This window comes from Acyrthosiphon pisum, chromosome X (assembly GCF_005508785.2).
Source record: "Acyrthosiphon pisum isolate AL4f chromosome X, pea_aphid_22Mar2018_4r6ur, whole genome shotgun sequence".
NCBI lineage: Eukaryota > Metazoa > Arthropoda > Insecta > Hemiptera > Aphididae > Acyrthosiphon > Acyrthosiphon pisum.
The window spans coordinates 84,848,553-84,862,966 of NC_042493.1; positions in this window are offsets into that span (position 1 = coordinate 84,848,553).

Consider the following 14,414-nt stretch of genomic DNA (forward strand, 5'->3'; position numbering starts at 1 on the left):
TTTTTTTTATTGCTTTAATGATAAAGCGATTTACAAGTGTGTAAAATATTAGAATTTAAAATTTAAAAAAAAATACTGACGATAGAACACAGATAATAATATGTTTATCTTCCTTAAAATTTTGTAATAATATGTTCAATGTGAATTTACTGTAATATCAAAACTAACAACACAAAATGGGTTAAGCAGAACGAACATTTGCTAAGACGGACATCACGGCTTCTTAAATATTTTTAAAACGATTATTCGTTGTATTTTTTATTTTGTCTTAATTTACAAATTTTAAATAACTACACAATAGCTATATTATAATAAATTAATCAATTACCGTTTGAAACAGTTTTTTGAATACAATGATGTAGCATATAAAAATGTTTATAACACTCCACGCTACCCTTTGTCGAGGTATTCTATCGACTATCAGCCATCGCTATTTTTATTACAATATTGATGACCCAACTTGGATGCAGCCGGCGTCCCTTGTGATTTGTTTTATCTTTTATTAAAATATATAACTATTATGACTAAATAAGAACACGTAAAGGGTTCCAATTATCAACGTGATCTAGATGAGTTATGATTATTTTCTTTATCTTTATTTAGATGTTATATTCGGGTTGGGTTTCAGATAACATAACAGATAAAATACGCGTGTGCGGTGTACCTATCATAAAAAAAAAATCCCCAAAATATTTAATATATACTAATTGGATTCCATTAGTGTATAATATACTTTTCAGGTATAGTTGGAGCAAACTCGAGTTACTTATATAGTATACCGTGTGTCAGACCTAAGATCTAAGTGATTCGAAAACGTCCACGAGACCAAAATAATAGGGTTGTATTTCACCAACATATTTCAGTAGAATAAAAACAATAAAAATCAGTGCCCAAAAGTACTACTTTAATCGCGGGATATAATAATATACAACTATATACCTACTGTAAATAATAATATTTTACATTATGTAAGAACAATGTAGTCTGTAAGTAATAAATACAAGTTGATTAAGTCGCTGTGCTATGTAAAAGATTTCATGTATACCTCGTAATTTAACTAATTTAAATTGTAATTAATTGATAAATCATTGTATAATATTATACAAAAAACGATACTGATTGGAGACAAACACTGTGTCAACCACTATTTTTAACTTGCTAAGGATATTTCAAAAGTATTTATATAACTAAAAGTAGTTGAATTTTTTATTATGCAATTAATATGGACATATTATTGTAGATTAAACTAATTTTGGCTAAAAAACATACCATATACCATATAGGTATTATAATATAATAATTATGCATAATATTACTATATTAGTGTATAACTTGTACCCAATAGTCATAGCAGCCTACCGTAAAACTATGTGAATAAGTTGGTGTATTAAATAGCTTAAAATTAAGTTAAATATCTCAAATTTCTACGGTTTATAGTTTTTGAATAAAATAAATGAAAACTAATTTTGTCAAAATCAAGATTTTGTAAATATCCCTATGTAATTTATATGGTAATTTATTTTGGTTATTTTAATAAACACTGAGATTTTTTACTTTTGAATAACTAGATTCAGCTTTATACCCGAAACCCAGAGCATGCAAGCGTTATAATAACGTTATGTTTATAACATTGTATTTGACAAAAAAACGATTGAAATTTGTAAATGTAATATTATAACGGTAAGCGATAATCAAAAATAATTAATAACCGGAAACAAAACATAATGATTAACGAATGTTATATATTATTAAACAAAACATAACGCAAAACGTAATTTATAGAATATCATTAAACGAAAAATTACGCAAAACGTAATTTATAGAATATCATTGAACGAAAATAACGCAAAACAAAATATTTTAAAATCTATTTATGTAGAAGGTCTATTGGTATCGTATAAACATTTATTTCATGCAAACAGTCTAAGAATTGATTATATTATATTCCGTACCCGGACATTACCTACCCACATTAGTTATTATTTTTAAATTTAATAGGTATTAACAGTATTTTAAACAACGATAAACGAAAATGTCAATAACGTTTTAGTTCTAAATAACGATGAACGCAAAACTTGGATAACGTTTTAATTCTGAATAACGATCGTTTTTTTTTTAAATGCCAGCCCTGCTGAAACCACATTCAATATTAAATCAATTTTTCTACTATAAAGTATATCTTTAAAAAAACAAAATAAAAAAAACTAGAAATGGTTTCTTGAATAGTCGAACTTCGTGAATATCAAACAATTCAAAGTTCGTTTGAAATAAATACTCGAAATTAAATACTTAGAACTCAAACGGTTAGAAAAAAATCAAATTTAATATTGATATTGGGTTTTATACATTAAATTGTTTACTAAAAACGTTAATATTAATTAATATTATGTATAACATTCTAAGAGTTATTAAGTAGTAATAACTATTAACTAGTAAACTAACTAAGTAGTTAGTACCTAAGTTAGGTCTGCCTGTAAGGTGGGAAATATGGTTTGGTCCACTATCCGTGATAAATAAGAGTGTGAAGTGTGTGAAAAATATACTTACGATATAAAGTATAAACCCAGTCTTTGCATATTATATAGTTTTAATTTTTTATTATAAAAAATATATTTTTTTATATAAGCATTTTCTAAGACGACGCAATACCTGCATGTATTGTCTCCGTCTTACTATATTATAAGTTATAACGTAGAATGGCAAATTGTATGTCCAAAACAATTAATTATACTTAATTAGTTTTATATTACCGTAAATTTGCCTATTTTATAAAATTTGAAAAAGCATGCATATTATTTTGAAGATTATTATAGAAATATTAAAAATTAAAAAAATTAATAATTTGAAGATACATTTGACACCAATACACCATATTATAAGACAACAAAATATTATTAGTGATTAGTTTTTACTCGTATATGCATAATCATCCATGTACAATTATCTTAATATTAATATTGTAATCAGAAACAGTTATGTTATGGACTAATTAACTACATAAAAACTAACAATATTTTTTAAAAATCTACAAGGTATGCTGGGGAGTAGTGACTTTTCTGTACGCCCTCATGAAGATGCTCTTTTTTTAGATTCCTGACCCCCGTTAATTGATCAAAAGTTATACAATCATTATATAAGTTATACAATATTACTATTGGGGGGTGGGATGGGTGATGGATCCCCCATTCCCCCATGACATTTGTTTTTACATCGGATGGATTTTTATGTTTCAACTAATACTTAACCATAATCAAACAACTTATACGATAATTCTGTTTTTAAGTGAGTTATGAGCATTTTTTAATTTATGCTATATTATAAAAGCAAAATTGAACTATCGTAAAAAACCTATATGTAAACACAGACAATGTTCTTACCATCAATTTTAAATAGGTCGATTCCTTCTAAATTTAATCTAGTGATTCTAAACATGATCTGCTAAGCGTAAATTTTGTATGTTATACACTGGTAAGACGGAGACAACAAATGCCACTTTTACATCCACTTGAATACTTACTATAAAGAAGTTAAAATTATAGTCAATGGACCATTAAATATATTATTTATTCACTTGAAAACTGGCATTATTATATAACTATTATTATGTTCTCATGTTGTCATTGATGTTGATCTTACACAAGTATAAATAATACTAAAAATAATAATAAAAATACCTACCTAAGTTATATTTACTTAATTGCATTTTATGTAGATGGAACATGTGAATATATCACATTTTTGTTAATTATTTACAATCCATAGATTACACAAAGGCTTTTAATTTTTATTTATAATTTTTATTATTAGGTTCAATCAGGGGCGGATTTACCCATAGGCAACCAAGGCACTGGCCTAGGGCGCAATTTTTTAGTTAATTTTTACTTTTTAGTTTTTCATAATTTCATAATTCTATTTACCTAAATTTATATTTTATATTAATTGTTTTTCGTTTTCAACTTGCATGAAACTGGAGAATGGCTCACGTTGTCACGTCGCAGTAACGTTTTAATTAATAAGCTATAATAACCTTACCGTTTGAGTTTAATCCTGCGACCAACGCGCGCCGCCATCGCTAGAGGTTCGACATCGATACTCGACGAGGCAGTTTTCCGGCGTTGCCTATGTTAATGCATGGGAGATGGTATACGGGTATGCGGCGTCAACACGTACAATATTGTGAATGGCGCATGCGCAAAACGCCAGCCAAGGCGGTCAAATATACTGCCTCGGGCCGCCGAGTACATTACTATATTGTATATAGCCGCTCTACTAGCTAGGTGGGATACAGCTCGCACAGTGCTTAATGGAATGACCCGCCTCACCCCGCACCCGGCACCACAATTAGAATACTGGAATTAATTCTGGAAATCAGGTGTCTTGATAAAGTAATTAATAATATTAAATATTGCGACGACGCGCGACGCTGGCACTGTCGCCTGTCTCCTGTATAGTGCATACTGCTCAGAAATCTGCTGATCGATTACGATTATAGATACTAGAGTGCTCATCACCAAATCATAGATAATTTTGCTACAGATAAATCAAGGCGCAAAATGATTTAATTATTGTACAAGTATACAAATGTACCTATGTAAAATTGTATTAATATTTATTTGTTTAGTCGGTATGTAATAAGTATAAAAATACCTAAATACAATTTTTATAGTTTTGTTTTATTTCATGGATCATTACTTCCCCCCCCCCCCCGTGGGAGCACGCCAATGTACGGAGGGCTAGTGTTGTAATGCCTAGGGGCGGAAAAATGGTAAGTCCGCCCCTGGGTACAATACAAGAAAACATTGACTTACATCGAAGCATTTAAAGCAATTTATCGAAAAATTACTAGGTATAATACATTTTTATTAAAAATAGGTCGTAATTCTTAGGTACTTAGAGTTTAGACTTTGATAAGACAATGAATAATTCCATTAATATATTAGGTATATTATAATAAAAATTAAAACTTTGTTTAGATGATGTAGATTTCATTTTAGACAGTCTTGGTTACGAAAGATACAACCAGTGGCGCAAATAGGGGGGTGGGGGAGGGCTTAGGGGCTTACCCCCCCCCAAAAATCACTCAAAGCCCCCTCAAAAAATAATAGTATACCATTCTTAAAAGTATGTAACCTATAAATTATAATTAAAAAAAAAATGTGATGGGGCTTGAGCCCCCCCCCCCCTAAACATTTTTCCTATTTAAGACATACAATAATAAAAACAACAATAAAAAATAAGCTTGTGTCTTTAGATATCTGATTACACACAAAATATTAAATAATGCAATGAGCAAGTAGGTACCCAACATTGACGTTTAGGTTATCTTTCTTGCAACCATGTTCTTACTTAAGAGTTCTGGGAATAAAATATAGAGTTTAGGTGTTTAGGATATATGTAGGTATTATAGGTACACCATGCAGACCATTGATCTGTACGACATTGCAGTATTACACACTATAAATGTGATGTTTTATCAGCAATCGAAATTTCATGAGTGCACACGATTTGCTTCCGGTAAATTATTCGTTAAAAGGTTAATCACATTGTCTCCCGATTTCAAAAATATCATTCATTTGGATTGCCTCCTATATTAAGCAGTGATCCATTTGTATTGAAATCGCTTCCGATATCTGATATTAATCAATTTCTAGTTTTAATCACAAATATTGATTCTTTTTAAAATTAAAAAGAATTATGATAGCATACGCGAGAGTTGATCCGGAAGGATATAAGTTCAACCCTTACATTATAGGACAAATTAATTAATTAAATAAATTGAATATAAGATGCTGATTGATAAATTTTTTTAATGTAAATTTAATTTAATAAAATATAGTTATAAATATTTACAAATTAGACCATCACATATTCTTTAACATTACAGAAATTGATACAACAATGGGTTGTACACTTAGGTACAACTCAAATACTAATAAGTTATAATATTATATCTAAGGCCCGTATTACAATTATAGTCGATCTCCGATTAAGCCACGGAATTCGGCCGGTAAAATCAGTGGATTAAGCGTAATCGAAGTATAATCGGCTATTGTAATATGGGCCCTAAATGGTACCAAGTTGTTCATCAGTAGACTCATATTTAGGTGCATTATTATAACTTATAAGCGCTTCACATAACATTCATTCAAATATATATTTTTTTAACAAGTCATTTATACTACATTTCGTAGAAAATATCGTTGTAATAATACATGAAACATAATTAAAATTCATATTGAAATTTGTATTTTAAGTGTCAGCAATCAGCGTACTCTTATGAAAATATAATACTTTAGCCAGTTATGTTATAGCTCCTAACATAAATTGAATTATATGTGATATTTACACTCCAAACGGTTAGCTAAACAGTTGAAGACAATATTATGAGTCTCGAGTCTCTTCAATACAATCGGACGCGGAGTGGGAGACATAGAAATACAATGTTTCTCTGTGATGCCACTGTCACGAACAGCAAACAAAATATTCATGTTTATTTTTTATGTAGCCATGTAGATATTATTAACTGTTTGTACATTTATGGCTGCTACATACAAGGGGTCCCGCGAGGATTTACCCATTGCGATAACTCCTGAGATAATAAATATATCATAAATCTGTTTTTTTTTATTAGACTCACAAAAAAAGGACTACACATATTTTATTTTTTAATTTACTTAATTTTTTTAGTAAAAAAGTAAAAAAGTTTTTTTATTTATGAAACAATTGAAGATAGCCATTTTATAGAGTTTATTTTTGTGAAAATGTTGACATTTCAACATTTTATTTTCATTAATCTCATGATTTTTAATATTTTTTTTAGTTTATTGGTAAAATGGAAAAAACCGGTTTTTGTCCGGACGTCGATTCCCTCTCATCGGCTAATGGGTATATCTTCACGGGACACCATGTATAAAATAAACTGATATTGCCTTAAATTTTACTACGAAGACGATACTACTATATTTTATTACATTTTATTGTATACTTTGAATTTTGATGGTTCAATAACTACATAATATTTGTCATCACTCATAATTAATCATCGTAGACAATTTTCTATCATAGCGTGGTTTTCTCACTGTTAGCAGTAATTTGTGTAATTTCAAAATAAGCTCAATTATAAAAATTAAAATTTTTTTCATAGACTAATATTTAATTGTCTTTTTGTGTCTTATTCAATGTATGTATCTATATTATACGCAAATATGTCATCGCTCACACCCTGAATATCTTGCACATGTTTTATGAGGTCTATTGAAAATTCATGTACTTAAACAAGAAAGGTATTTTCGATTTCCACCTATAAATACTTCTTACGTATAAATTACAACACGAGCTTAGTCCATGATCATCCTAGAATTGTATTGGTATGGATGACAATGGATACTTTGTACGACCACTCCTACAGCCCATACCTACAGGGATACTTAGTAAATCTATATATGGATATATTATAGTATAGTTGGCTAACTATTATATAGAAATATAGAAATGTAGGATACCTACAACAATTTTCGTGGATAACAACTTATAATACCGATCTTTTAGTAACTCTTATTTCCAGGGGCGGACTTACCATTTTTCCGCCCCTAGGCATTACAACACTAGCCCTCCGTACATTGGCGTGCTCCCACGGGGGGGGGGGGGGAAGTAATGATCCATGAAATAAAACAAAACTATAAAAATTGTATTTAGGTATTTTTATATTTATATACATACCGACTAAACAAATAAATATTAATACAATTTTGCATAGGTACATTTGTATACTTGTACAATAATTAAATCATTTTGCGCCTTGATTTATCTGTAGCAAAATTATCTATGATTTGGTGATGAGCACTCTAGTATCTATAATCGTAATCGATCAGCAGATTTCTGAGCAGTATGCACTATACAGGAGACAGGCGACAGTGCCAGCGTCGCGCGTCGTCGCAATATTTAATATTATTAATTACTTTATCAAGACACCTGATTTCCAGAATTAATTCCAGTATTCTAATTGTGGTGCCGGGTGCGGGGTGAGGCGGGTCATTCACTAAGCACTGTGCGAGCTGTATCCCACCTAGCTAGTAGAGCGGCTATATACAATATAGTAATGTACTCGGCGGCCCGAGGCAGTATATTTGACCGCCTTGGCTGGCGTTTTGCGCATGCGCCATTCACAATATTGTACGTGTTGACGCCGCATACCCGTATACCATCTCCCATGCATTAACATAGGCAACGCCGGAAAACTGCCTCGTCGAGTATCGATGTCGAACCTCTAGCGGTGGCGGCGCGCGTTGGTCGCAGGATTAAACTCAAACGGTAAGGTTATTATAGCTTATTAATTAAAACGTTACTGCGACGTGAGAACGTGAGCCATTCTCCAGTTTCATGCAAGTTGTAAACGAAAAACAATTAATATAAAATATAAATTTAGGTAAATAGAATTATGAAATTATGAAAAACTAAAAAATAAAAATTAACTAAAAAATTGCGCCCTAGGCCAGTGCCTTAATCCGCCCCGGCTTATTTCAATGTAAATATTTTATTAATTGAGTTATTTTATAAAGAATTTCAACCGTTTCGGTAATTTTGAACAATTGCATTTATTAAATCCATAATAATGAAGAAAAAAAAATTGTATTTAATTATTCACTATTTTCTATATTTTTTGGTTCTTATTCTCATATTATAAACGCACATTTTATAATGTATCATGTTACTCCAGAGCTTTTTAGTGCTCTTTAGTCTAAGCCGATCATTGCATAACATACAATTAAAAAAGTATGCATACACAAATTATAAATAGGTATCAAATTAATTTATTCTAATACATTTTTAACACGTATTTTAACCGAGGGTCTCTATACCAGGGACAGCCTGGCCCCCGGAATACCGGGGATAATACCTGTTTTAGTTAATTTTTACTTTTTATAGTTTTTCATAATTTCATAATTCTATTTATCTAAATTTATATTTTATATTAATTTTTTTTCGTATACAACTTGCATGAAACTGGAAAATGGCTCACGTAGTCACGTCGCAGTAACGTTTTAATTTATAAGCTATAATAACCTTGCCGTTTGAGTTTAATCCTGCGGCCAGCGCGCGCCGCCACCGCTAGAGGTTCGACATCGACACTCGACGAGGCAGTTGCTGGCGTTACCTATGTTAATGCATGGGAGATGGTATAAAGGTGTGCGGCGTAAACACGTACAATATTGTGAATGGCGCATGCGCAAAACGCCAGACAAGGCGGTCAAATATACTGCCTCGGGCCGCCGAGTACATTACTACATTGTATATAGCCGCTCTACTAGCTAGGTGGGGGACAGCTCGCACGACGCACAGTGCTTAGTGGAATGAATCTCTCGCCCAAATGCATTATGATATATTGTCCAAACACATTGCATTTTTTAAAAATTCGCCCAAACGCAAACCGCCCTGTGACTACTTCGCGCACACGAGCATGGGGCTCTTTTTAAATTTTATTCAAAGGTACTCTATTTTTTTTTTTATTAAGATCAAAGCTCGAATTTTCATTTTACTTTAAATAGTGTTAGAAACAGCGGTAAAGCACGATTGAGCATAGACCTTTTTAGCAACACGATTGAGCATAGAATATTTTATGCGATGTTGCTAACATTTTGTAATTTATTATTTTCACGTATTATTACACAAATTATTATATCTGACGCGAGCCGTGAGCCGAGCCCCTCAGCTTTATCGACAATGTTATTGATTAATAAATTAGTTCCGGAGTACTATTCCGGACTACTATTGAGACTATTATTGACTTATAAATATTTTGATTTTATTATTTTCATAAGTCATAACTATTATTATTATTATTATTATTATTTTATTATCAGCAAACAGATAATATATACTGTATTATAATGTGACCACTATTGAGACTATTATTGATTTATAAATATTTTGAATAATGTGACTAGGTATATTACATATTGACTATGAAAACTTGATATTTTTTTGCCATGTTATATTTTGAATCATTATGATTATTTAAATAAATATTTTTGTATAATAATACAGTTGAAAATTGAAAATGGCAACGTTGCAGAGTTTTTTATGCTCAATCGTGTTGGTTTTCTTTTGTATTTCAATTTCCTTTGATACGCCGACAATTTATGCTCAATCGTGTCACAAAAAAGGTGTTTTATGCTCAATCGTGTCTCAGCCAGAAACAGGGACTGGAACTGAACCTAAAAAAACCGGTTCTGGAACCAGAACATTTAAAATATTAAGAACCGAAACCTTTATTTTTATAAATTAAGTACCAGAACCGAACCGGATTTTTTTTAATTATAAAGGTAATTTAATGTAGTTTATGGTTCAAAAATAAAATGATAATTTACCAACATAGTTACGAAATGTTTGATACATTTTCCCGGCTTTTCTCCTAGGCTGTCTCTGGTCTCTACTAACCATATTATAATATTGTTAGTACAATACATAGAATTTTAAAAGCTGAGTGTTAGAAAAAAATTGCCATAATTGTGTACTCGGTTGAACAGTAGGTACTCTTCTACAGCCTACAATCACAACCACCTCAACGTCGATTAAAACTATAACGTCCTCGAGACCTCTCAGATAGTCAGGTAGCTCACGCTACCTCATATGACGTTATTATTATTATTATTATTATATATTATATATTATTATATAAAATAATTATATATATTATTTATATTATTATTATTATTATAGTTATTTATTATTAATCGTCAATGACTAACTCTATATTATGTAAGTATACTATTATATCGCAGGTACCTATAGGCTATAACTATCATTTATATTGTATTAATGGCGCACTGGTACCATGAATGAGTGTATAGATAACTTTCACCGAAATGTGCACCACGGGAGATTAGTCTCTGGTAATAATAATATTACCGAATCACTATACGAGTATGACAGCGCACTCTAGCGAACTAAGCAACGTATAATATTAAATTTAATGTACGTTGGTGTATAGATTCTAAGACTGGTGACTGCAGAATTATACTAGATACATGACATTAATACGGTTTATAAGGCTTTTTAAATTTTCCCCGACGATTTTTGATGTTGTTTTGCGGTCAAAGAATATTTTGCCTACGATTGCATATTACATGCCAGCAAAATTCACATATTTTTTTCTTTTGTACCTTGTAGAGATTATTATAGAAATTTAATTTGGCTGAAAAATGTATGTTTAAATTTATTTAAGTTTTTATTTATGTTTATTTTATTAATACGGTTAGGTCGAACCTATATTTACCAAAAACATGAAATATCTTATAGGTATTACAAAAATATTATAATATTATATAGTTTTATTTTATATTAATTTAAGTGGCACAAATAGCTTAAAATTAATCTAAATATTTTACGTATACGTTTAGTCTACTTATCAATATTATTAATTACAAATTACGTATTTTTCGTCATCACAATAAAATATAATCATAATGGTCTCTTGAAACAACCACGGCCTTAGACTAGTAGGTCTGGCGACTAGTGAACTTATAATGTGCCTTTAGTGTCCAGAACCCCGTCATGTGGCGCGCTCTATTTGTGAAACTTGGTAGTTGATATCTACGCCCACGGCCTTAGACCACTGCAGACTGCAATACACGGCCTACACTACCTTCATAATTATTTTTTTAACTGTGATCTTATAAGTTGTAACAATGCCAAAACAATGTTCATTTTGCAATTGTTCTACTTTGAATGTACCTACATTTCGTGTCACTAAAAAGCGCATTGAAAGTTGGTCATCAAAAACAAACAAAAATGTATTTATTGGTGATAGAGTATGTCAATCCCATTTTCCCCAAGCAGTTTTAAAAACTCATGTTATAAGTAACTTACAAAATAGTAGTTCTAGTTCTAGAGTAAGTACTTATGACAATGATTAGATAATAAATTAAGATATTTCTTCTTGTAGACAATTTTAAAGGAAGGAGCTACTCCTCTACTAGTCCAGAGCCCTACTAGTCTCGATGATAGTGTTGATGAAATTATGGCCTTGCCTCTTATACAAAATTCACCTAATTATCTGGAATTAAAATCTAATAGTTCTGAACTGGTAAATATCAATAAAACTGTTGTTAAAATATTCTAAATACACATAAGGATACTACTTAAAAATAGTATTTAATTTGTATAAGTATATTAAATTACCTATTTAAGAAAGTATATTAGAAAAAAACTAATTTAATTCCTATTTGATTATACTATTAAGTATTAAGTAGATATTAAGTAGGTACATAAATACTAATAGGTATACTATAATCAGAAATACTAGAAATTATAGAAAAACAGTGTTGTAAAATAATAATAAATACATTATTTAACATAAAAAACAATTAAAATTGTCTATACAATTTTATTTTTGATTGATTTATTTAGTATTTATTATTACAACAATGAATTATTAACATTTAACACAAACATAAATCTCAAAATATGGTATAATTTTTTTTTTTAAATAATTGATATTATTTTAGAAACAGTATACTAACAAAAGAGTAGCTACAAGAATAGTTGTGCATCAAGCAGAAAAAAATTGCCAAGAACCATTTTCACCGGTTGAAAATACTGATGATATAAATACAATTTATAAACAAATTTATTTTGATTCTAAATCCATTAATTTTCCTCCGAATTGGCAAAGAATAACTCCTGAGAACAAAAAAGTGTTATGTTTTGTAAAATTTTATTAAAAGACGATTTAACACCAAACTTTGAAAAGGCGGTTATTATTGATGAGCAGGGCCACAGTTAAACTGTTTTTATTCAACAGTATCCAAATTAACATTGAGAAACTTGAACTAACATCAAATATAATTTTAGATCTTCACGAAGCAGAAGATATTATTTTAAAATTTTCTAAAGCTACTATATTTTGTACTGGTACTTTTATTCCCACAGAATTGTTAAAGTATAAACCTAATACAGCTTGGTTTATTGATAATGATGAAAAGTTTCATCATTCAAAATGCTTACTAATATTATTGATGGTTTGATTACTCAGTATGGTTCTTTCACTTTTCCATGTATTGAACATAAAGATTATGTAATATCGTTTACAATAAAATATTATATTAATATGCGTTTAAGACAGTATACAAGGCAATCCAATCAAGAAAAGTGAAAGGGAAATGCTAAAAAAATAAAATTATCTAAATTTTGCACCTCTTAGAACTTTTAAACTAAAATAATAAATTAAAATATGCAATGTTTCCACATTATAGTTTTTTTTTATGAATTACAAACTTTGACAAGCAGAGCGTGCCACCTGGCCGGGTCCCGAATATTAACGGCACATTTATTATCATGTTAAATGACGTGAGTTGCATGGGGCTGTAAACAACGCTAAGACAAAGGTTTACGGGCGTTTCGGGCCGATACAGTCATTGCGCTCTATCTGTAGACGTTCGCGTGAAGGTCTTTGGACCGCTCGTCCCTGCCAGAGCGCGGTGACGTAGAGTCCAGACTAACTGTGCACGAGCCAACTGGTTATAATATTATATAATAATCGTAACAAAGTACCGACATAAATCGTATCCTAAAAACCAAATACGGGCATACAACTAATGATATTTACCATATTTATCATAGGCAATGTAAAATAATTATATATAAGAATTCAATAATTAAATTTTTTCCAAAAAAATTTGGTATTACATTTGAATTTTAAAAGGTTTTTTAATATTTTAGGAAACAATTGAATAATTAATTTTTCCCCAGGGGCATTACAAGTTTTGGATGGCTAAGCGGGAGTTCGCTGTTTTCGATAAAATAATATTGGCCGTTTCCACCGTAGCCCTTTTCCGCCAAAAACGAAAAAGGTACAATTCCCGTTTCTGCCAAAAAAATATTGGAAATCAATGGTTTTAATTTTTAAGCAATATATGTTGTGGTGTGTATACATTATAGAAATGTAACATGCAAGTAATACTGTAATAGCAATGACATTTTTAATTAATTGCGAAGATCATAGGTACAATTAAAATACAGCGATAATTGTTAATAGTCGTCGATAACGGAAGGATCAAGGAAGCATACACTATATGATAGTTAATTAATAATTCGCGCACAATAATTATCTGACAAATGTTAAATTCTCATATTTCGATTCAGTATCTGTTTTGTTTGTCGCAGTTTAACAACAGTTGGTAAAGAGGTAAAACGATGTTGATTTTTTATGGTTTTAAAAATGTTTTTGGTTATACGTCACAAACAAATGTAACTCTGTGGAGGTGTTTTATGAAAAATTCTCCGGCCAATATTTTAGAAAAAGAAAAAGTAATACTTGAAACGAAAGGTACGTTTTCTATCTACAAGTAAAATAAATATATTTATTTAATTATTTATGAAAAATTTAATTAATTAATTCTTCATTATAGGTGATC